The sequence below is a fragment of the Serinus canaria genome, chromosome 1A, assembly GCF_022539315.1.
Source record: "Serinus canaria isolate serCan28SL12 chromosome 1A, serCan2020, whole genome shotgun sequence".
NCBI classification, from domain to species: domain Eukaryota; kingdom Metazoa; phylum Chordata; class Aves; order Passeriformes; family Fringillidae; genus Serinus; species Serinus canaria.
The window spans coordinates 29,148,499-29,170,109 of NC_066314.1; positions in this window are offsets into that span (position 1 = coordinate 29,148,499).

Here is a 21,611-nt window from a genome sequence, read left to right on the forward strand (position 1 = left end):
ACTGTTTCGTTAGACCATCTCCTCCCAGGAGTACACCCCCCCTCCATAAAAGCCGCTGTTTGTCTCTGTTTGCTGCTCTTTGCCAATGCCACCTCTTCGAGCCGCCAGCTCCCGCGCCCCGCCGTCACCCGCACGGCGCATCGCAGCGGTGTGCAGCCTCGGCACCGCTCTCTGCCACCAGAAAGAGGAACACCCCTGCGGCGTGGCACCAGCTGCCCTGCTCCTGCCGCAGGAAAGAGGACCCGCACGGCCCCGCTGCTGCCCGGGCTGTGCTGTCACACCCGTTCGGCGCTGTCACACCCGTTCGGCGCTGTCACACCCGTTCGGCGCTGTCACACCCGTTCGGCGCTGTCACACCCGTGCGGTGTTGTCACACTCGTGCGGTGCTGTCACACCCGTTCAGCGCTGTCACACCCGGGCGGTGCTGCGTCTCCTGCCTCACTTCGGCGCCGCTCCTGCCGTCGGAAGGAGCGACACTCGTGCTGCGCTGGCCATCCCACGTGGCACCGCCCCGGCACCGCTCCTGGGTGGGAAAGAAATAAAGCGGCTCGAAGAAGCAAGCAAAGAGTCCTTCCTTTTCCTTTACCCCGATCCTTCGGTGTTGGGCCGGCTTTTATCGGCCGTTCCTGGCGGTGCGGGACCCCGGCCAGCGGCCAAACCGCGATCCTGCCTGCCAGCAGCAGAGGAGGGGTGCGGCCACTCCTGGCGTGCCTGCCGATTGTCCCTCCCGCCATCGGGACACAACGGCAGGATGCAACTGAGCTCCAGTTTTTTCTGTGGATCTCCAGCTCAAACTGATGTGCAGCAGCTTCTCTGGATGTGAAGGGTTCTTCTTTCTTTTTTTCTTTGTCTTCCTCTTCTTACTCTTATTTTGCTTCCTATTGGTCATATTCTCTCACCTTCCGAGTGAGCTTTAAAATTCAGTCTTGGTTTGCTGATACTTCATCGGAGTAGCTCTGCCAATCATGTGTCTTTCTAAACATGGGGTATTGCAAGACCTCTAGAAAGGAGTCAAACTAGAACAGGCAAGTAAAATCAAAAAGAAAAAAGAGAGCCCCAGGAGGTACTGAGCAGAATAGCAGCGCACCACAATACCACGGAAAACAAATACTGAGTTGGGTTTGGAAGGCATGCCTAACGTACACATTTCTTGAAACTTTACTTAATAGCTCATGCTGTAAGAAAACAAAAATTGAGTTGTTCTCCCAGGAACTAGTGGGTGTGAGGAGCAGAGCCCTACTGTCATTCAGTGTACCAGTTACACTGAAGAAATCTGTTAATGAAATACATATGGGGCCATATCCTGCTGCCCTTATTTATTTTGGCAGTCTCATGAAAGTTGGTGGTTCATGTAAATACATGAGAAGGATTTAGCTTGAGGTGACAGCAGGTGAGCCCTCAAGCAATGAGGGAATGGAAGTGAGACTGTCCAAGATTAGAAATCTAGTGCTCTCCCTAGATTAATTTAATAGGGAAGACTGAAGCTGTGTGGTGTTCAGCCTACTGTACAGCAATCCATCATTAAAAATGGAAAAGGCGGAGAAGAAAAATGAGAAAAAAAAAAAATATTTCTCTGCAAATAGTTTTCTAAAAGGTACATCTCTAAAAAAAAAAAAGGCTGCAAGGGTTGTATTTGCATATTTAATCATTGCTTTTAAAGATCTTTTCACTTCTTTGAAATTTCAAAGCATAAGGAATTTATTAGTAAAATGACATTTTGTATTGAATTTGAATATATTTTAGCTTAGATGATAACCTTTAGACAACAAGAAATATTTTTAAGTAGTCTCATTTAAAATTGATAGATATACATTCTGTGCAGCCAAATGTTTAATTTGCTAGGAGTACTGCCACCATTTTTATTTCTTGTAAAAGGTCTTCAGAACTATGCAGACACAGCATGGCCACTTTTGTTAATCTTTTCATAAACAAGGAGTCTTCTTTCATGTAAATGTGTTAAAAGAAATTTGCTTTTGTGCTATGAATATTTGAAGGAAGAAATGGAATCTTGAAAAGCTTTGAATTCACTGGTCCACACCAGTACTTTTATAATACATGAGAAAATCTGTAAAGCGACATGTGATTTTCCTGTAATCAGCTCACTACATTGCAAGTACAATATTTAGGGATGCTGTTCTATAAAAGGTATGGGAACTAGTTTTAGATACCTTCTGGTACCTTTACATGAGCCACCTTGTAGCCTGTCAGTTCCTTTCAAATGTGTATAGTGTAAATCATACTTTTCCCTTTTGCACTCCATCCCCTGTAGTTATGGCAGGAACAGCTTGCACCAAAACTGTCAGTTTTATAGCAAAAATCTCTCGACGTGCAACGCATATTCTGTGCAAAAATGTCAGGATGCATTTTCCTGATGTGCATGTCATGCATTGTTTTCATCAATCTTTTAGGAGAACAGGAAAAAAGTCTATTTTCCTTTGCAGATGAGAAAAAAGAGGAAGAAAAATAATTTAGTTAACTTTACATATTACTTTTGTTTTCTTCAGGAAGATGGAGCTCTATTTCATCTTCTAGCATATACTCTACATGCTGCACATTTGTTTCTAAAAAATATTAAGAATACCACATCACAGTATAGACTGAATGTCCAGAGTTTTGCATTTAAGATCTCCTGTCTGACAGCTAAATGTCTCTGCACTTATCCATTGTTTGTGCCAGCTCTCTACCTGCTTAGACTGCTGTGTCATACAAATGCTGCTTGTGAGAAAAGAGAATAAGTATGTGCCTTGGAACATGACACAGAACTGATTAAAAACCTGTGGGGAAGTTAGTATTTTGGGGAAGATTATAATATTTCATATCAGATTATAATCATTGCATGCATTAGGGCGTCACACAGCAGAGTGCCACAGAGGGACACTTTGGAATATGAGACAGGTAAATTCACATTTCATTTGTATGAGTTTAGGGTGAAAAGGTTGCATATAAAGGCAAGTGGGTGACAGGCATTGTGCCTTCCTCAAAAGAAGGAGTATTCCCCCCACTGCAATTGATAATCAGTGCACTGTGTTTTTATACCAGCTCTCAATTGCATTGACTTTCCATTGACAAGAGTAAAGCAGCTATGGATGTATTAGATGGAAAGAAGAGAATGTTCAGAGGGGCTGTAACCACCCTTCTCCACCATCAGCATGACCTGCTACCTACAGCATGTCTCTCATCCCAGGCCATAAGGCCTTGTGATATAACACAATCTTCCTGTTTGCACTTGATTGGGTTGCAGCTTTAGCTTTCTGTGGAGGAAAACATTAAATTTTTTTTCAATATTTATCTTGTGGCAGAAGAGCTGACAAATTGAATAATTTTTTGTTAATGCGGATCATCATTAAGAATGCAACAAAACATTGTTCAAGATAAATTGTATCATGATCATTGCAGAAAATGATTTGATATAACTGCGATTTGACCACTCTAGGGAATTAAGGTCTTATTCATGACCATCAATCTCAAACAGACAGTCTAGGAAACATGACCCAACAGAACTAAAAAAATTAGATTAAGGATTGAATTCTAGAGAAAACTTCTCAGCCTTCTACAGGAGAACCCAGGAAAAAAGGTAAATAGGTGTATTCATTTCACCTTACCTGAGACATTTGCAATACAAGTGCTTCCATCTGAGCTTATAACATTAAATACCCTTCATCTGGAGGAGGCACTTCTAGATCTTGAGTCATCTGACCCGCTTTAGATGGCTTCAGGGTGAGATGGTAATAGCACAGGAGACCCAATTTCTCTTTATAAAGGAAGCCTAGATGACCAGCTGTGCTGGGTTTGGCTGGAGTAGAATGAATTGTCTTCACAGTGGCTGGCATTTGACTGTGTTTTGGATTTTTACTGACCACAGGGTTGATAATAGATGTTTTTGTTATTGCTGAGCAGAGCTTACACAGAGCCAAGGCCTTTCCTGCTTTTCTTACTGCCACACTGGGGAGGAGACTGGGGGTGCCTGAGGGCTTGGGAGGAGACACAGCCAGGACAGGTTCTGACCCAAACTGACACAGGGAGATTCTAGACCATGTGCCATCATGCTCAGTGTATGCACTGGGGGGAAGGAGGAGGAAGTAGGAGCTTCCTAGCTTATCCCCTTACAGGTCTCTCCCCAGTCCAGCTGTGTGGGGCTTGGCTTATGGCTGGGGTTAAACCACGGCACCAGCTCAGACCTAGGTGTGTACCAATCCATCATCAGGCAGAGCAAGGTTTTACAGCATAAAGCAAGTTATAAAATGGATCCAAGTTGTACCACCACCTTTGTTTTATGCAATGAGACATCTGTACTTGCCAGAGATGTATGGGCCTCTTCTGAAAGACTGAGTCATTTTAAAGGTCTTAACAGGAGCTTTTATCAACCACACTGCATTATCTTAAGAAATGGTGTTTCCTTAAACTGAGGTTGCTTAGTGCAATACAACATGAGATGAACAAGAAGTACATAATACTAAGTCCAGTTTCCAAGTATCAACTTTGGCTCTCTCTCTGGAGTTCAACTAAAAAAGTGATAGTTCAAAAAGATACTGTAGGAGAACTTACTCTGTTCAGTTTTGCCCCCATGATCTGGACAGTCAACTTCTGCTGCCCAATTACCTTAGTGAAACAATTTTTTTTGTCTTTCTTACCACAAAATTTCCCAAGTTTTCCAGGCAAATTAAATTATTAAAATCCCTAAGTCTCTAGAGAAGATAAAGCAAATCCAGTTTTCTCTTACTAGACACTGATGAATCTCCAAAAGCTCAACATTTCCAAAGTCCTCCAAGGGAAAAAAATAAGAAATCGTAGCTGGCAAAGGGCATGTCAGAGATGAAATGGCAGTAGAGGAGGTGAGAAAATTGAATGTTGAGTACACTCGAGATTCACACCACATTTTAAAGCCTGCAGCTTCTTTCAGTACCGGCTAGTGATTCACTGATGAGCATTTTGGGCCACAGACCAAGAATGAGGTTGTGCACTCTGCTGCTGATAGGGAAAGGGTTTGCTATAGCTTCTTTTAATGTGATTTATAAACAACCTCCCACAAACTGTTTGCTTTTTTTGAGGCTACACAGCATATGTTCACCTTGGAAGGAGGTTGCTGCAGCAGAGAGAGCAACTTCTCCAACAGTCCTTCAGGCTTACACCCACTAGCCCCTGCTTTTTGCCATTCTCCATGATCCCTTCCCCCACACCAGCTATTTTTATTCTAGTGAAAATATCAGCTGTGAACTAACTAAACTTATTTTCAGATCTCCTTTCCTTTAGAAATGGTAACAAATACTGTACCCAAACACACACACTTCATTCTATGAAGGGCTTTCAGCTGCAATGGTAAAATGTCCCAAATGACAAATCACGTCAGCTGAATTCATGTCATTATTCCTAATGTGCTCTTTGAGTTTTTTCTTTATGTTGTATTTACTTTGACTGTTCTGTCCTCTTGCAGCTGCATTTTCTTTCTATACTTGTACTCCTTTCAGTTATTTTGTGTTTTATGGGGTATTTTTTATGTCTTTCCCAATATATCACAAATGGAGATGAAGGAAGAGAGTGGTTGAAGAAAAGAAAGTGAAGGGGTACAGAAAACGAAAATTTAAGCTCTGGCTTAAATCATTCCAATGGTTAACCATGAACCTAGTTTTGTTCTGCTGCCCTGATGTAAAGGAAGGGCGCATAGATTTGGGGGTTGGTTTTGTTCAACTAGCTTCAGCAAAACAAAGCAGAAGTTGGTATGTGTTTCTTTGTTATGCTGGCGATTATGTTCAATACACCTTCTTTACCATACCTTCCTATTAAAAAAAATATTGTATAATCAGCAGGGATTTTGTGGCTTTGTTTTCCAGGATTTTATTACCATGAGAGACTGCAGCCAGTGCAGCAGCAGCATAATTATTCTTGTTCAGAAAGGAAAAATGCAATTCCTCAGAATTTAATTGGCTACACTGAATTAATGACCTTCCTGGTCCGAATCAGAAACAATACGAGGAAAATTAAACCAAGAATTATCCATTTCCTGCAAAATCTCTCCAAATTATGTAGCCATAATTGCTGAAGCCGTTTTCTGACGGGGTTCACAATAAAACAATCTAGCAATTTTAGAAACCTTTACTAACTCTCTGCATGTTTCTATCATAGCGCCAGAAGTTCCTGCAAAAAAGTTCATCAGCTAATGTGGAACATGCTGGCAGGTGAAAGAAACAGTAACAACCTAAGTAACTAAATGTGAAGTTTTGCTGCTAAACATAATAACTTTGTTTAACTTAGACTTAGGGTTTAGAAACAATAGGTTGGGGTTTTTAAGTAGATTTTGACAAAAAAACCAAAATGGAATGAGAGCTTTGCAGATGTCTCTTGACCTGTGTGGCTTGGCTGGCACAGAGCCTTGTTCAAAGAGGATGTTGTTGGACAGGTGGCAGCAGACTGGGCTGCCAGTGAAGGGGAAAACAAAAGCCCAGTAAAGATCACCACAGCAGGTGCTTGGGGTGGTCTGGGTCCTGGTGAACTTACCTTTATTCCTTAGTAAGCACTTAGTAGGAGCATAAGGGAAGTCATTAGTGGAAACAAATGCACATAATTTAAATCTAATGCTCTTCTCTGTGGGTGTTTTCATGCACAAACACAAAACATAAACAGGTATTTTCAAATCTCAGTACATTTCTGAATATGACAGCTCTTTGCACCTACTTAGACTTGATCCTCTGCATACAACATATATACACAAGGGGTATTGGAAAAATCACAGAACAATCCGAGGAGAGGTGTATTTGGAATGCTTGGATGTTTATACCAGTGCCTGACAAGGAACTTTGGGTTAGTTGAGGGGTGAGAGGTCCAGCCAAAAATCCATGGGCAGTTCCTATGCATCCTGCACTGCTCTGGGCATCTAACAAATCCTGCAGAAGAAAATGTCAGAAAGGGGAAACAAGACTGAGAGAACACAGGAAGCACCATCTTGCAGTGATTTGAATCAACTGATACTTCAGGAGCAGAAAAATCAGGGTACTTGCAGAGAGTGAGGAAACATGGAAAGTGTTACAAGTATGAGGCAGGAACAACACGAACAATCTCATGCCTTTAGGCCGGACTCTTGGAGCTTGGATCCAATATTTTCCTCTTCTGTTGGGTATGCTGATGACTGGGGTCACTAGAGAATAAAGTTTCTAGTTCTGATAGGGCCAAAATGTGTTTCATGAAGTAAGCTATATAAAAATTAAGGCTGTTGGAGGAGTTCTTTATGCCCCAGCCAAAACATAAGGAAGATTCTGGAGGTCATTCTGCTGATCAGAATGCTATGAAAAGAGCTTTTGCTCTGAAAACCAGTTCCTAAACTTTTCAGAACCAGTGGGTACTTTTTCTTTACATTTTCAGGCTTATAGTCTTCATCTGCAGAATAGTATCCTGATTACCCCATGTCCCATCTCATGGGACATTTATGAAGATTGTTTCACATATATGGGATGTTTTAATGTAATAATAAAAAACAAGAAGGAAATGAAAATTTATTGTCTGAGAGGGTTCAGAATGTGTAGGAAAGTAGACCTCATCTGCATGTATGTATTTCTCTTTCCCTGATTAATAATTCTGTCTCTAATCTAAAAAACCTTTCCTTTGGAGTCTGATATATATATTCTTGTTTCAAGAAAAGTACAAGAGGAAAATAAACATTATGCAATGAAGTTATGTACATTATAAAATTGCTAACAAGCTCTGGGTGACATAATAAAGATCTTTTCTGTCAGTCTTAGGATTCTCTTTCCAGTACAGAGGGCTATGTGATCTTCCTTGACCATTTCCTCCAAACGTGCTCCTTACTTATTGCTGTCCTTATCCTGAGGCTATTTCTTATCTAGCTCTTGACTAAAAAGTGCAAGTGCTTTTGCTACTTCTGTAGCTCTAATTTTCTCTCAACTTTGTCAGTCTCCTTCCTCTCCACTCAGTATAATTGTGCTTTCTTTTACAGAAAATCTGTATTACCACATCTCAAGTTTCTTATCTCAGTGCTGGTTTTATTTACAGAAGAATTTATTCTTCTTTTCAATCTCTCTCCAGTCTGTCCTTTCCTGTTGTTGTGGTGCGCATCCAATTTCCAGTTGTGTTATCTTCCCTGTTTGTATTGTTCTCCCCATTTTGTAATGTTCCCCCCAGTTGTAATCCTAAACCTATTTTGATGGTTCAGTCCTGGTTTCCCCCTCTCCCTGAAATGGTTCCCTCCCAGTCTGGGCATACTGCCAAGCCCTTGTCTCCACCCCCGTTCCCTTAGCAACCACCCCACTTGTTACATTTTCCCCTCCTCCAGAGCCCTGTCCATCTCCCAGGGCCCTGCCCATTTCTCCAGAAACTTCTCCCTTCCTCAGAGAGTGATTGGGCAAGTGCTCTGAGGCCCCTCCCTAGCTCTTGTATCATTGGTTCTCGTCTGTGTCAGTTATGTCCGATTCCCCTCCTCAGTTTCCCCCATTGGTTCTTGTACCTATGTTCCACCCCCTTTATATACTGCTGTTACCCTTTGTTCTCGGCCTTTTCCCATCTGGATCCTCTGGAGATAATAAAACTCTGGACTGTACCAGGCGAGTTAAGACCCTCTTTTCTCTCAAGCTTCTCCGCTTTTGCCGCTCCTCTCAATATTGCTGCCCTGTCGAAGGTGCTGCCTGACGCCCCGGCACATTAAGGTAGTGCCCCCAGCTGCTAGCTGCTGCTGTGTGCCCAGCTAGCCAGCGCCGCCTCCCCCCCCCGCTCTCAGGGGAGTAAAGTGCACTCGACGCAGCAGCGCAGCACCTGTAAAGAAATACCCAGTCTCAGTATTCATATTAGAATCATCCAAACTTTTTATCATGTGCTTGCTTACTCCTTAGTCTCCGGTCTCCTTCCCCATACTGGTGGGCAAAGCAATCTGTTTCTCAGTGACTGGCTAGGCTGCTTAGCCAAAACTGTTAAAATAATTTTGCTGAGAGGCTATAACCTCAGGATAGAGAATTTCAAACAGAACAGACTTTACCTTGGCCATAAAAATTGGTTCAAATGGTCTTTTACAACCAGACAGGTTTTGTGCTACAGGCCCCAGGTATACTGAAAAGTCATTTCTCTAAGATTACTGAAGCAAAGTAATCTATTGAAAGTGATGTACTGCACCAGATACACTTATTCCAATTTATAAAACAGAAAGTTTCATGGCCAATATTAATTTTCTTTTGCTGCAATACATGGTTTTATTTCATGCTCCATTAACAAGTGTAGGTGTACTTGACACTAACTCAGCTCTTTCTAATTAGGTCTCATGCATTCATGCTCTTCCTCCTACAGTGAAAAAGGGGGACAAGGTAATGTTAAGAAAAAAGGGAAATGACTTATTACTCATAGGCCTGAGAACTTTTAGTTTCTATGTACAAACTATTCCCAGCCTAGCAATTTTTTTAAGACAAAGGTGGTCAGCCTGCAATTGACCAAAGAACTAACCCAGCATGTCCAGCAGTGTCGTGGTCACAGGAGTAAGAGTGCCAATATGGGAGTACCCAACAATGTCTTCTACATCCATCTGCTTCATTCCTGATGAACAGTTAATGGTAGGTAATTTGCATCAGCTGCCCAGCCCCTCAGGCTACCAGCTGGGTGTTGCTTCCTGAGATAAGAAAAAAGAGGCAATCCTTCCAGGCAGAGCAATATTTCTTTTTCTTCACACCAATGACTCGGCACCATTGTGAAGCTCCCTGCCCTGGGGGAGGCACTGAACATTCCTGCTTGGGTTTGAGGATATGTAGTCTGGGGACTGGGACCACTACCATCCCTGGATATCCAGAGAAGGACACGAACTTCTGCAGGAGGACCAGACCTTCCACAGGACCACTGCTTTTGACAAGACTGCAACCACCACTTCAGCAGGACTGCAACCACTGCTTGACTGGCCCATGACCACCACCCTGACTGACAGGGGCCAGGTTGTAGTCTGACTTTGTGTATTTAAGCCATTTTTTCTGTATTGTTGCATTTATTATAATCTTTCTATTATATTGTAATTTCAGTCTTGAAATCTCTTGGGTTAATTTCTCCCACTGGCTTACCTTCAAACCCTCACATCCACATCCCTCCTTCTGCCTGACCCTCCCTGAATGCTCCCCAGCAGCTGTCCCAGAGCAAACACTTCGTTCTCAGGTGGCACTGGGTCACCATCTCCCCTGAGGCTTGGCTGCTCCATATCTTGTCTGTCTCCTGTTGTGCCTTGTGGTCCCCAGGAAGGCACAGCTGAACCATCCCGTGGCCTTGATCTGCCCAAACTAGCAGACTGGGGAAGGCTGGGGAGGAACTCTGTGATTATTTTGTAACTAATAGGACACTGCAGTCTGCCTCTTTTGCCAGGGTCAGCCTCATGGCAGCAGCTAGGGTTTATCTACACATGCACACAGTGGATGCAGGAGCAGGGAATGCTGCACAGGACAGCTGTAGATTGTCCTGTAGAACGTGGCTCCTAATGCTAGGGTCTAGATGACAAAGTGTGACCAGTGGTAGGCTGGACTCAATGATCTTGGAGGCCGTTTCCAACCTAAATGGTTCTGTATGTCCAGGAGATGGAGGCAGACCATGGGGCAGGGACTGTGGTATCTGCTCCTTACCAGCCACTAAAGGAAGCCTTGTGGCCTGCTTGCCTAGAAAGGTTTAAACTAGAAGATAAATGTGCCTCTCATGTATCAACAGTGTGTTGTTTTTATGAACAGGGATAAACTTTATGAAAGCAATCCCCAAAAGCTGAACTGTTTTATCAATATAGTGCAAGTAGTAGACTAAAATCCTCAGTGCAGGTCAGTGTATCTCCTGTTAACCTCACTTACACCTGTCCTGACTGTCAATAGTAATTCAGCTAAATAAGATGCCTGTTTGTAACATTTTATACAGCCAGAAAAATGTGCTGTTGTTAGAAGAAAATGGCGAACTGAGGCCTTCTGAGAGGAAAAAAATCCCCATATCAGCAAGCACCTGAGTAAGGACACTGTCTAACACTGAACTAATATAATAAATCAAATAATTCGAGAAAATGTCTTCTCTAACATAAGATTGCTAAGTCACATCCAATTTTAATTCTTACAATGATAGTGCATTTAATTATGATGTTAGCAGTATCATCATACTGCTGGAAGATGCAATTTAGCTGAGTTAATTTCGCAAAAGTACAGAAAAAATAGCATTTAAAGCACTTTTGTTCAAAATAGGTGAGATACCCAGATGAGAAAGAAGGGATGAATTGTAATTCTCCTTTCAGAGATGCGGACTGACACACTGAGAGAAGAACCACTCTCCCTGTTTTTCTCTTCATCTCCTTGACACCAAGGTCACAGGGAATCATGGCAGTGAGCAGAATTGCATTCAGCTGCTTTAAAGTGCCAAGCCCAGGCTTCAACCATACCCTACCTAAAGAGGCTTTTGCAAATCAATGCAACAACAAAATTAGACATTTTGACATATCTTATTATACTTAATTAGGTAGAATTGTGTCTCCTTAATTGCCTTTATTATGTGCCGATTATATGCTGATGACAGGCATTGTGTTTTAAATTCTTAACAAGAAAGCAAGTTTTTAAGTTCGCCTTTCAAACTATCTTTTGTGCCTTTGGCTGTGTATAAAAACTATGGAAAGCTCCTTCATAGAACTTCAAATCTACACAGTTTACCACAGCTCTGTGAAGGAAGCGTTTGAAGGACTGCACTGTGGTTCTGGACTCATTTTGTTACCTTGCTGTTTTTGGATAATTTCCTGAGCTGTGATTTTTTTTTTTTTTTTTTTTTTTCCCCAGAGCTGATCCCAGCTGGTATCTAGATGAAAACTTCTGGGCCAATGAAAAAAGAAAAATAAACCCCAACAATGCTCTTGCAGTTATTTTTACATTGCAGCAGGGGGGGTGAGGAAGCTGAGGAACTGACAGATGTCAAACTTTAAAGGGGTCTCGTATCTTGATTCCACAAAGCAGTTAGGCATACTCTGAGATCCAACTTTCTTCCAGGCAGCAGGAGATTGCATTTAGGTACATGCAAAAAAAAAAAAGTACTATAATAAGCCACCCATATATTGCAACCATCTGGGATGGATACAAAGTGCATAACCACAAAATCCTCTCTTTGCTGTACAAATCTTTTTAATGGAACTAGTTTTATTTGTCCGATAGTTAAACAGCAGTGGTGCATGTTCAGGTGAATGATTTTGGCCAGAATTATTAATAACACCAGTTAAAACAACGACCATGCCCTTTCTTCCTTAAACTATAAAATCTCCTGGAAGCAGTCTCTTCAAAGTGGTATTTTGTTCGGAAAGTTTGTCTCTAGAAATTGAAGTTTGCTGCGCTCCCGTGCTGTTATCTAAGGGATTGCACTGCCATCTTGTGGCAAAAAAAGCAATTCAAAATCGGGCGCTGATTGCAGCTGAGACGGAAATTAAGCAAAAAGACTAAAAAATTAAACAAAGGAAATGAATTAAGCAATAAGTATCCTGTGATAGCGGTCTTACTAATAAGGGGTAGAAAATAATAATTTCTCCACTCTTCATCACATTTCCTCCAAGGGTTTCCCGAGTTGTTAGAGGTGGTCTCTTCTTGGCAAGAGTTTCTTCCATTGAGTTGTGACATCAAACCCATCAATAAAGGGTCTTCAATACTTTAAACAGTAGAAAACCACAAATTCTTGTCAATATCGGCAGCTTGAGGTATCATCCTCTAAACTAACAGTCACAACTTCTCATCTTCAGTGTGCTTTTGGTATACATTGCACTCTTAGAAAGCCTGGCTACTTTCAGAGATCCCTAAGCAACGCTGCACGTGTCCTACACTTGATACCTTTCCTTCACATCAGCCCAGAAATCCTACAGCATCCTTTTCTGTGTGATGATCTGGCACCATCTTGTCCTCACACCTTCACCCCATCCTTTCCACCTCTTTCTGTCTCACACAGGTGTGGGTACATGCAAGGGTTTCACAGAATCAGCTGAGTGGAAAAGGACCCAAAAGGATGATCAAGTCCCACTCCTGCCCCTGCACAGGACAGCCCAAGAGTCCCACCATGTGCCTGACAGCAATGTCCAAATTCTGGGACTGTCAGACTTGGTGTTGTGACCACTTCCCTGGGGACCTGTTCCAGTGCCCCACCACCTTCTGATACCAGGTAACAAGATGGAAAAAAAGGAAGAAGAAAAGAATCAGAGGCAGAAAATGTGCAAAATGTGAAAATTAAATGTAGCATTGTGTTACTGGAGTAACACAAGCTGGGAGAGAGGATAAAATTGCTGATGCCTTATGACAGTCATAACCATTTTCTTGGGAGACATAGGACATATCATCTGGCAGTGGAACAGAAGTACAGTAGTATTAATGAATGCCTTGAGTACCTCAGAATTAAATGATCAGCAATCCAAAAAACCTATTAGAGACAAAAAAGTTCTAAAAACAATGAAAAAAAAGACGGTAAAACAAAAATTTTTGAAAAGAAGAGGTGTATAAACAAATTAATAACAAGGTTGAGAGTTCTCCCAGGAAGTTTCTTTCACTTTACATTTTGCCATAACCAACATTTGTCTTAAGGACTGAACTTTTATCTCCAGGGGGTCCAACAGAAATCAAAAACAGTGAGTAAAGCTCCAGCCATTTAAATACTTACGTATATCCCTAATACTTTGCATGATTCAAGGAGACAAATAGCAGACCAAAGTAAATAAAACTAAATGTCTTAATGTAAATACAACTTTTTTTGAGGGGACAAAAACCCCCTCTGCTCTAAATTTCCAGTATGTTCTTTTTTCCAAATTAAAAAAATAATGTTTCTCTTGGTTTGCTTTTGTTTTGTTTTTTTTTAGAGGAGGAAGGAGAGGAAAGGGAAATTAAGTGCAAACTCTTCAGTATCAGTCTTGGCAAAGAAAAAAGATGCAACACTTAAAAAATAAAAGGTTTTTCTTGTTTGGGAGACTGGGATTTTTTTTACTTTATTCTGACTTACATTGACCTTTTGCCAATCCTCTGTTAACTATCTACCTATATTTACAGGAGGGAGGCATAAACCTGAAGTGAAGCAACTCCTGAAGCAATGACCCTTTTCCCATCAATCATTTTGCTTTAACTGCTGCAGCTGGGTCTGAATCTCAAATTCTGCTTTGCCTTTCTGTCTTAAAAAATCTATTATCAGAAACACACTGGACATGTAGGCCATTAACTAAAGAGCCCTCACCCGGACCTCTGAATTCATGCCTCAATAAAAAACAGCATGCTGACATTTAGCTCCTTGATTGCAAACACAAGGGTTGCCTGTCATCACAATGAAGAGTTAGATATCAAAATGCTCCTTCTTTTGCTATTTGGCTGAAAGAAAACAAGGCCATTGAACTGTTTAGATTTTTTTTTCTCTAGAAACTTTTCACACAATTTACAGCTTGTAATAACAGTGTCGACAAAAGCTTTGATGTGTTTCTTGTATTTTCTGTATTATATACACTGCTAGAAAAGCTACCCCCAAAACCTAACATTTTCCAGTAAATGACAGATGATGTAATTATTAAGGGAAGAAAATTTGGACTTTGGTGAAGTTTTTAGCAAGCTGCAAAATGTCTTCTTCTGTTATGCCCTTATGGCTGTAAATATGACTTTATATATTTTTCATAATTGAATAAATGCTAAACTCTTCTAACAAGGAAAGTGTTTGTTTAGAAGCAATTCTTCCCCTTCTTACCTTTTACATTTCTGTGTAAGAAAAGGGACTATATATACACATTAAATCAAAACATCTACAAGTATCATGGAGCCTTGGTATGTTTGCATTCACTTGAGGAAACATTGTTTGAATGGCTTTTTGCTTTGGCAAGATGAATATTTGGTTGTGTAGAAATCTTACTGACTGATTCTTTCCTTTGCACCAGGAAACTACCTCTTTTATTTGGGTTTGATTTATTCTTCCCAGCAGGACTGAAAAATGAATCTGCTTTCAGCTGTTGAATTCCATGTAATTTCAGCTGCCTTTTCACTTGTGCTAAAATGTTATGCAACTTTTATCAAAGCAGGTGGCCTACTGACTACAGCAAGCCAAAGCAAACATTATTTGTCCATCTACAGTAATTCTGCCACCCCCAGTGACCCACTGCTCATAAGTGAGACAACTCTCCACTCCTCCATTTAATAGTGCTCTTCTCTCCATCCTGCTCCACAAATATCTTAATAAATTGACTGAATGGTATCATCTTTCCCCACTGTATTGTGTCACTTCCAACTGCTTCCCAGAGACCCTGCAGAGCATATCTGTACTCCTGCCCTGTGTCAGGGTATCCTGATAGTTGACAATGCCACAGGGCAGACAGTCACACTTGCCCCTCAGGGCTGGTTATACTTTACCATCCCCCCCTTCCCATTCACACTACAGTTCTTTTCATCTCTTTATTCTTGCTCTTCTTGATGCTGTGTTTCATCAGCTTCACTGTCACTGTATCCATTATGCTGCCCAGTACTGGTTCCTGATTCACCAGAGGCACTTTACCATCACCTCCAGATCTGATTTCCTGGTCATTGATCCTCCTTAGGGTCTTCAAACTGAGTGTAAAATGCTGTGCCATCCCTCTTTGACCCTAGTCAAGGGCTGACTAGGGTGTGGGTAAAGGTGGCTGTAAAGGATCACAGCAAAGATTAGCTGCTATCTAATATCCAGCCTTGCTCTGCTTCCGCTGTCCAACAGCCAGCTCTCAGCTCACTGGTCCCCTGGATTTTCTCCCTTCAGAAATGTTTTGGAGTAGTTATCTGAAGGAGAGAAAAAGAAACTCTAATCCACAAAGCAAATTATCAAATCTTCCTGTCCGGGTTGGAAGATCCACTGCTATTAAGCAAACACAGCCCCGTGGAGGTCAGTGGTGCTGAGTCAAATTACAATGGTAAAAACTGAACAGTAAAGGCAACACAAACCTCGTGCAATAGATAAGAAACATGTTGACTGTTGGGAAAAAAAATCTAATTACAAGATAAACTACTACTGCTCTACCATCTTCGGATTTATTGCTTATGATTGACTTGAGTTTAGTGGCCTTTGGTAGCCTTTAGTTCATATCAACTTCACTTTGTCATGGAACTGACAAATACCAGAAATTACAACAAAAACAGAAAGACCAACATCCAATGATAAAATATGACTGAAAATTAATTAAGCATAAAATTCCCTATTGCCTAACTAGAGGCAACTTCTACAGGTCAAAATTAAGGTAAATTTATAGAATAATGGAGAAAAACCTTCGCTGTGACCTCCTTCCCTTGAACACAGTATAAGCTCTGGTCAAGATCATCCTCATTTAGCCTTGCATTATGAAGTGACTCATTCAATGTCTCCTAATCATTGAAAATCTACCACATGATAAGGACACCAGACAAAAATTAGTTCCACACGTGCTGATGCTTGAAGCACACTTTTAATGATTTGAATTGTATGAGTCAAATATTTGCTAATGGGCAAAGACAAAATATTTACTTGTTAAACAACAGACTGAGTTTCTCAGACAATATTTATACATTACCTAAAAAAAAAAATAAATTAAATATAACATTTTTAAAGACCCTGACTTCAACTCCCACTGACTTTCCCATCTCTTTTCTGTTCTCTTTTTTTGTCCCTTTGAAAAATCACCTGATAAATGTCAGGCTACTTAGATAACAATGTGACTCCAAAGCACATTTCTCTCCCATCAAATGATATACAATGCACATTAGAGAAAACTGGAAATCAACCTATTCAGTATCACGGACTTCAAAATACCTCATTCTAATTTATATAATTTGTCACATCACTAGTGTTATTAATTGTCTGTATTTCAAATGAAGAATTTGTTTAAAATCTTGCCTGGAGTTAATTTTGCATTAGCACTGGATGTGAATGAGAATCCCAAGTACAATGGCAAATCTCAACTGAGAATATTTAATTTCCGCTTCCATCTTCTAAAATATCAGAGGTGGCTCTGCAGGACTTCCTTGCTGCTGTCAGTTCCTCAGACCATGCTATTGGGCCTGGATTCTCCACAGATGCAGAAGGTCTTACCTGGATATATCTCTTAAGATTTCAGGCTTGAACTCCAAGAGGTACTCAGGAATAACTTAAAGTAATCCTGCAGCTGTCAGACTGATCAGTTCAGCTAGCAGATGTTCATAACCATACAAATATTCTCATACTCTGCAGAGCCAATGTCTGTATACTCATTTTCTCTGGCAGTTTTTCCCTTCTAAAGACATACTGATAAAGAAACAGACAACCATGCTGTTTTAATTAAATAAACAATAGTTGCTATTCAAGCAAATAGTTACTATAACAGAATAGCTGCTTAATGCCATACTTAGTGACTTGTACATTCACTTACATTTACATGACAGACTTGACAGTGGGAGAAGAGAGGAAAATATTACTGTCATGTCAAGAGAGAAGAATGAGGAAATAGCTATAGGTCAACATCTATGCACATTCTAAAACCCACCAGAACTGTTCTTGCTAAGCCTCAGGTTTTCTAGCATGATGATTAATGGCCCCAAATAAATAAGAAAGATGGTGTGACAATGTACTTCCCTATAAAAATCTTAGAGTCTTTGGTTCAATAATTCTAAATCAAATGTATTCTTGGCAATTAAGTTTCACTCTCAACATATTCTGTCTGTAGTTTAAAGAAAGGAGCATTTGCTAATGAGTCTGCCTGTGATGGTTCCTTGAGGGTTCACATTTTCCACTACAAAGTCTAGGACAAATTTTCACTGATAGAGCTTGTCATTTCCTAAAGATCATTGATAGCTGGTGACACACAATTTTAATTTATTTCTTAATGCCAGATACAGGTTTCCATTTGACCATGTGATGGTTCATTCATTTCTGTACAACACCTGCATACCTAAGAACAACTGAAAAGTCCAATAACACATCCATAGGATAACACTGAGAAAAAGTACAGTGTTAAAATTTCTTCATTTTACTTATAATGTAGTTTTATTTCCTACAGATTTTTTCAACTAACATTCAAAAAAAAAAAAAATTCCCAACACATTAACAGTGTTTTGTCAGGGAAACAAATCAGAAGGGATGGGAACACAAAGGTTTCTCTAAGCTGTCAGAGGTGAAGAAAAGTTTGCTCATTCTTCTCATTTGCTGAGTGACAGAGAAGTCTGGGCAGTGAGCTTGAAATGCTGAGCATTTTTGGCTACCTGGGATCTTTTTCCTTTTGCCTGGTTTTCTAGCCTCAAACTGGCTTCCCTTTCTATTCTCCTATTCTTTCCAAGCTTCACATTTAAGTTGGTCATTGCAGGGAAAAGAAATTATATACATTTTTTGCAGTAATAGCTCTTAGTTCCTTCTGGCTGGGCTTATGGTTTTTGTTAACACTGTTCACTTTTTTCCTTCTCAGATTTTCTCTTAGCACAAGCCAATTTCTTCCAGAAATTTTCTTCTACTTTTTTCCCTTTTTCAACGCCATAGACTTTACCTTGTTGGATTTGCCAACAAGAAAAGAGCTGAATGTTGCTAGGATATGTCTTAGTGAACAGTCAGTCACCTACACCTTAGACAGATTTATAAATCCCTGGGAAAGAGATAAAATTGAATGGGGCAGTTCGACCTCATGCCCCACCACAAGACTGGTTAGGCTTGGAGTCTTAAAACATGATGGATTTAATCAGAAACAGAAACCCTTTTGCTCCGTTGCAGCCCTTTCCATAGTCCTTTTTCTCTACTCATGTTTTTCCTTCTATTCCATCTTGTGGTCAGGGAGATCAGACAGGAGTCAGAGGGAGCAGAAGTTTCTGTAACAGAGTTGCTCTTGGCTGTAGTGTGCTTAAAGCTTCAATTTCTCACTCCTCTGACAGGCTCTTCCCTGCCTACTTGCAGCTGGAACAACCCATCCCTGGCAGCAGATATGTACTAAGAGGTGGTAGGGTGTCTGGTGTGTAAACCAGGAACATCATCAGGCATTTTCAGAAACACTGTGAGGGTAAGGACTCTTCCCATCACTTGTGACTTAGAGTCTGCCATTCAAATAGCACTGCCTCCTGACAGGACTGAGCACTGATAAGCACAGAGCCACAGCACCCATGGAGCATGGGGACCTGCAGAGGAGGACCAGGGCACAAAAAGAGCAGTGCTTGGCCTCCAGCTTCCTCTGCTCCTGGACTCAGCTGGAGCAAGAAGGGCAGCTTCCAGGGGCAGTGGAGATCTTGGCAAGTGACACACCAGTCCCTGCAGCAAAGTCCAGAAGAACCCTGCAGTTCCATGGGTCCTACGGTTCCAGTATGAAATTTATGTCTTTCTTTTCTCAGAAAGATGTGAAAATGAGGAGAGCAGACTGGAAGAGTCTTGTACTCCTGGCTGGCTATGCCTGATTCAGAATTTTTATTTCTCTGCACTTCTTTCACACAAAGGTCAGCTAGAGCAAATACACAAGGGAAAGTAAATTTTAATTTGCATGACTGCTTCTCCCTTTTGAAAGGATGGTCTGGCCACTCATTTTAAATAATTCCTGTCCTGGGAACAATAAGGATTATTAGAAAATGCTGGAATGAAGCCTTAAGTTACATTACAGTAATTTGTTATTTAATTATTTCCTTTGGCAAGAGTTAGATGTCAACATATGAGCATGATAATTATATATATATATACACACATTACTCATTCCAATTAGTTTTATTTTAAGTATGTCATATTTCATCCTTGTCAACTCTGACACACAACAGGACCAGTGGGTTCTTAACATTTGGTAGTAGGTTTATTTTTTCCAAGGAGTTTAACAGAGACACGTGAAAGACAGACACACATTCCATGTGACAGTAAACAAATTTAGAGACAGCAGCCTCTATAAATAATCCATGTTCATCATCTTACATAAGAAAGTGGAAGGTTAGCCACTAATTCCAAACTATTCAACGGTTTGCAGCAGTTTTGTATGAAAACCTGCAGGGTTTCTCTCTATTGCTAGGCTGTCACATGGCTGCAGATGACACAAGAATGAAGTCCATAAACATGTGAATATAAATGGAAGTACAAGTCAGTGATTTGGAAAGACACACACACACACATAAAAACCCTCTAGGGAACAAGAAGTAGCAATTTTTCTTCTCTGATTCTGAATAATTTGTCACTTTATAGAATATGTATTGTAACATAAATGTCAAAAGCACATGCACTAGTCTTTTCTCAGCATGGAGCACCTAGTCTGTCCAGGGAAGGATTCCTGAGGTTAGACACTGGAACTGAAAGGCATGGGAGTTTTTCCAGCCAGAAGGACTCCTTGCACCATCTTGGAAGAGTCAATTTTCCACTCAGTGCTTCTCCCATCTGTAAATGATTGAGACACGCCTCTACTAAACCCACTTACAGGTGGGACAGTATGCACTATCCCACCTCTAAGTGGGGTGGTGCATGCTGTTAGTACCTCCCAGGAGTGAGTGTGAGATCTGGTTCACTGCCTGCCTCAACCCCTGGGTACTGTGGGTGGGGTGAGCAGGGACTAGAAAAGTCTTTAAGGAAACAGGATTTGTTCCACAGAAGCCATGTACAGCTCAACTGTAAACTATAAACTCAGACAGATATTTTCTATTCTTGTGCAAATTCACCCTCTAATTGTCAATTTGTAACCTTTTGGAAAAGGAAAACACTGTATACCTGCAATTTAACCTGCTTGTTATTAGCTGGAAACTTTCTAACCAATTCCCCCTCCACTCAACCTCCTTCATGCCAGAGATGGTGCAGCTCTAAACTACCAGGGGATAAAAGATCTTGGCCATGTCACTTAACTCAGAGTATGCACCATCTTGTCTGCATCGCCTCTGTTTCCATGCTGCACTCTGAAACCCTGAAAGAAGAACATGCCTGATTCAAACACAGAGAGGATGTGTACCAGTCCCATGTAGAGCACTTTGGGAAGCACAGGTAGAGGAGAGCAGGACCTGAATTTTTCCTTCCAAGCTTCAGGTACGTTCTGTCAATTTTCAGGTCTGACTAGTGAGAAAGGAAATAGAATGGGGCAAAAAGTCTGGTGCAAGGAAGAGAATGAGTATTATGTTTTAATGAGGCACATGGGATAACTAGAAGTCTGAGGAGAAAGACTTGTAAAAGATGTAGGAAAAAGTATGCAACATGTTGAATAGGTATCTCAAAACAGGAAGGCAGGGGAGAACTGGAAAAATATCCATATACTAGGAATATTTGGTGAAGGGAATACCTACCATATATCAATGTCTCAGTACTGGACAGGTCTGTCTAATTACAGCACAGCCCCTTTACAGCTTGAAAGGGAGCAAAATGTTCCCAGGTCTCACTAAGTGCAACCTTAGTGTTAACAAATATCTTCCCAAATATACCCAAAGATGCCCTTTCCCCAGAGATAAATAATAACTTACCACTGTTATCAACTTCTCGCTTTACAAGAAAAATGAAAATAGACTTCAGTGTTCCAAGCAGAGTGAAACTATATTTTTTTTCCCCTGTGGTTGTGGAGAGGGAAGTATCTTCAGAAGAGCAGAGCTGGGACCCAAACAAAAGACTTCTATATCTGAGTTCAGTAAAGATGAAGCTTATATATGAAGCTTTTCATATATGATGTGAGGCTTTTCTTCAAGTACTATTCATATCCTTTTAATGGCAAATTGACTATCCAAATGATTACCTAA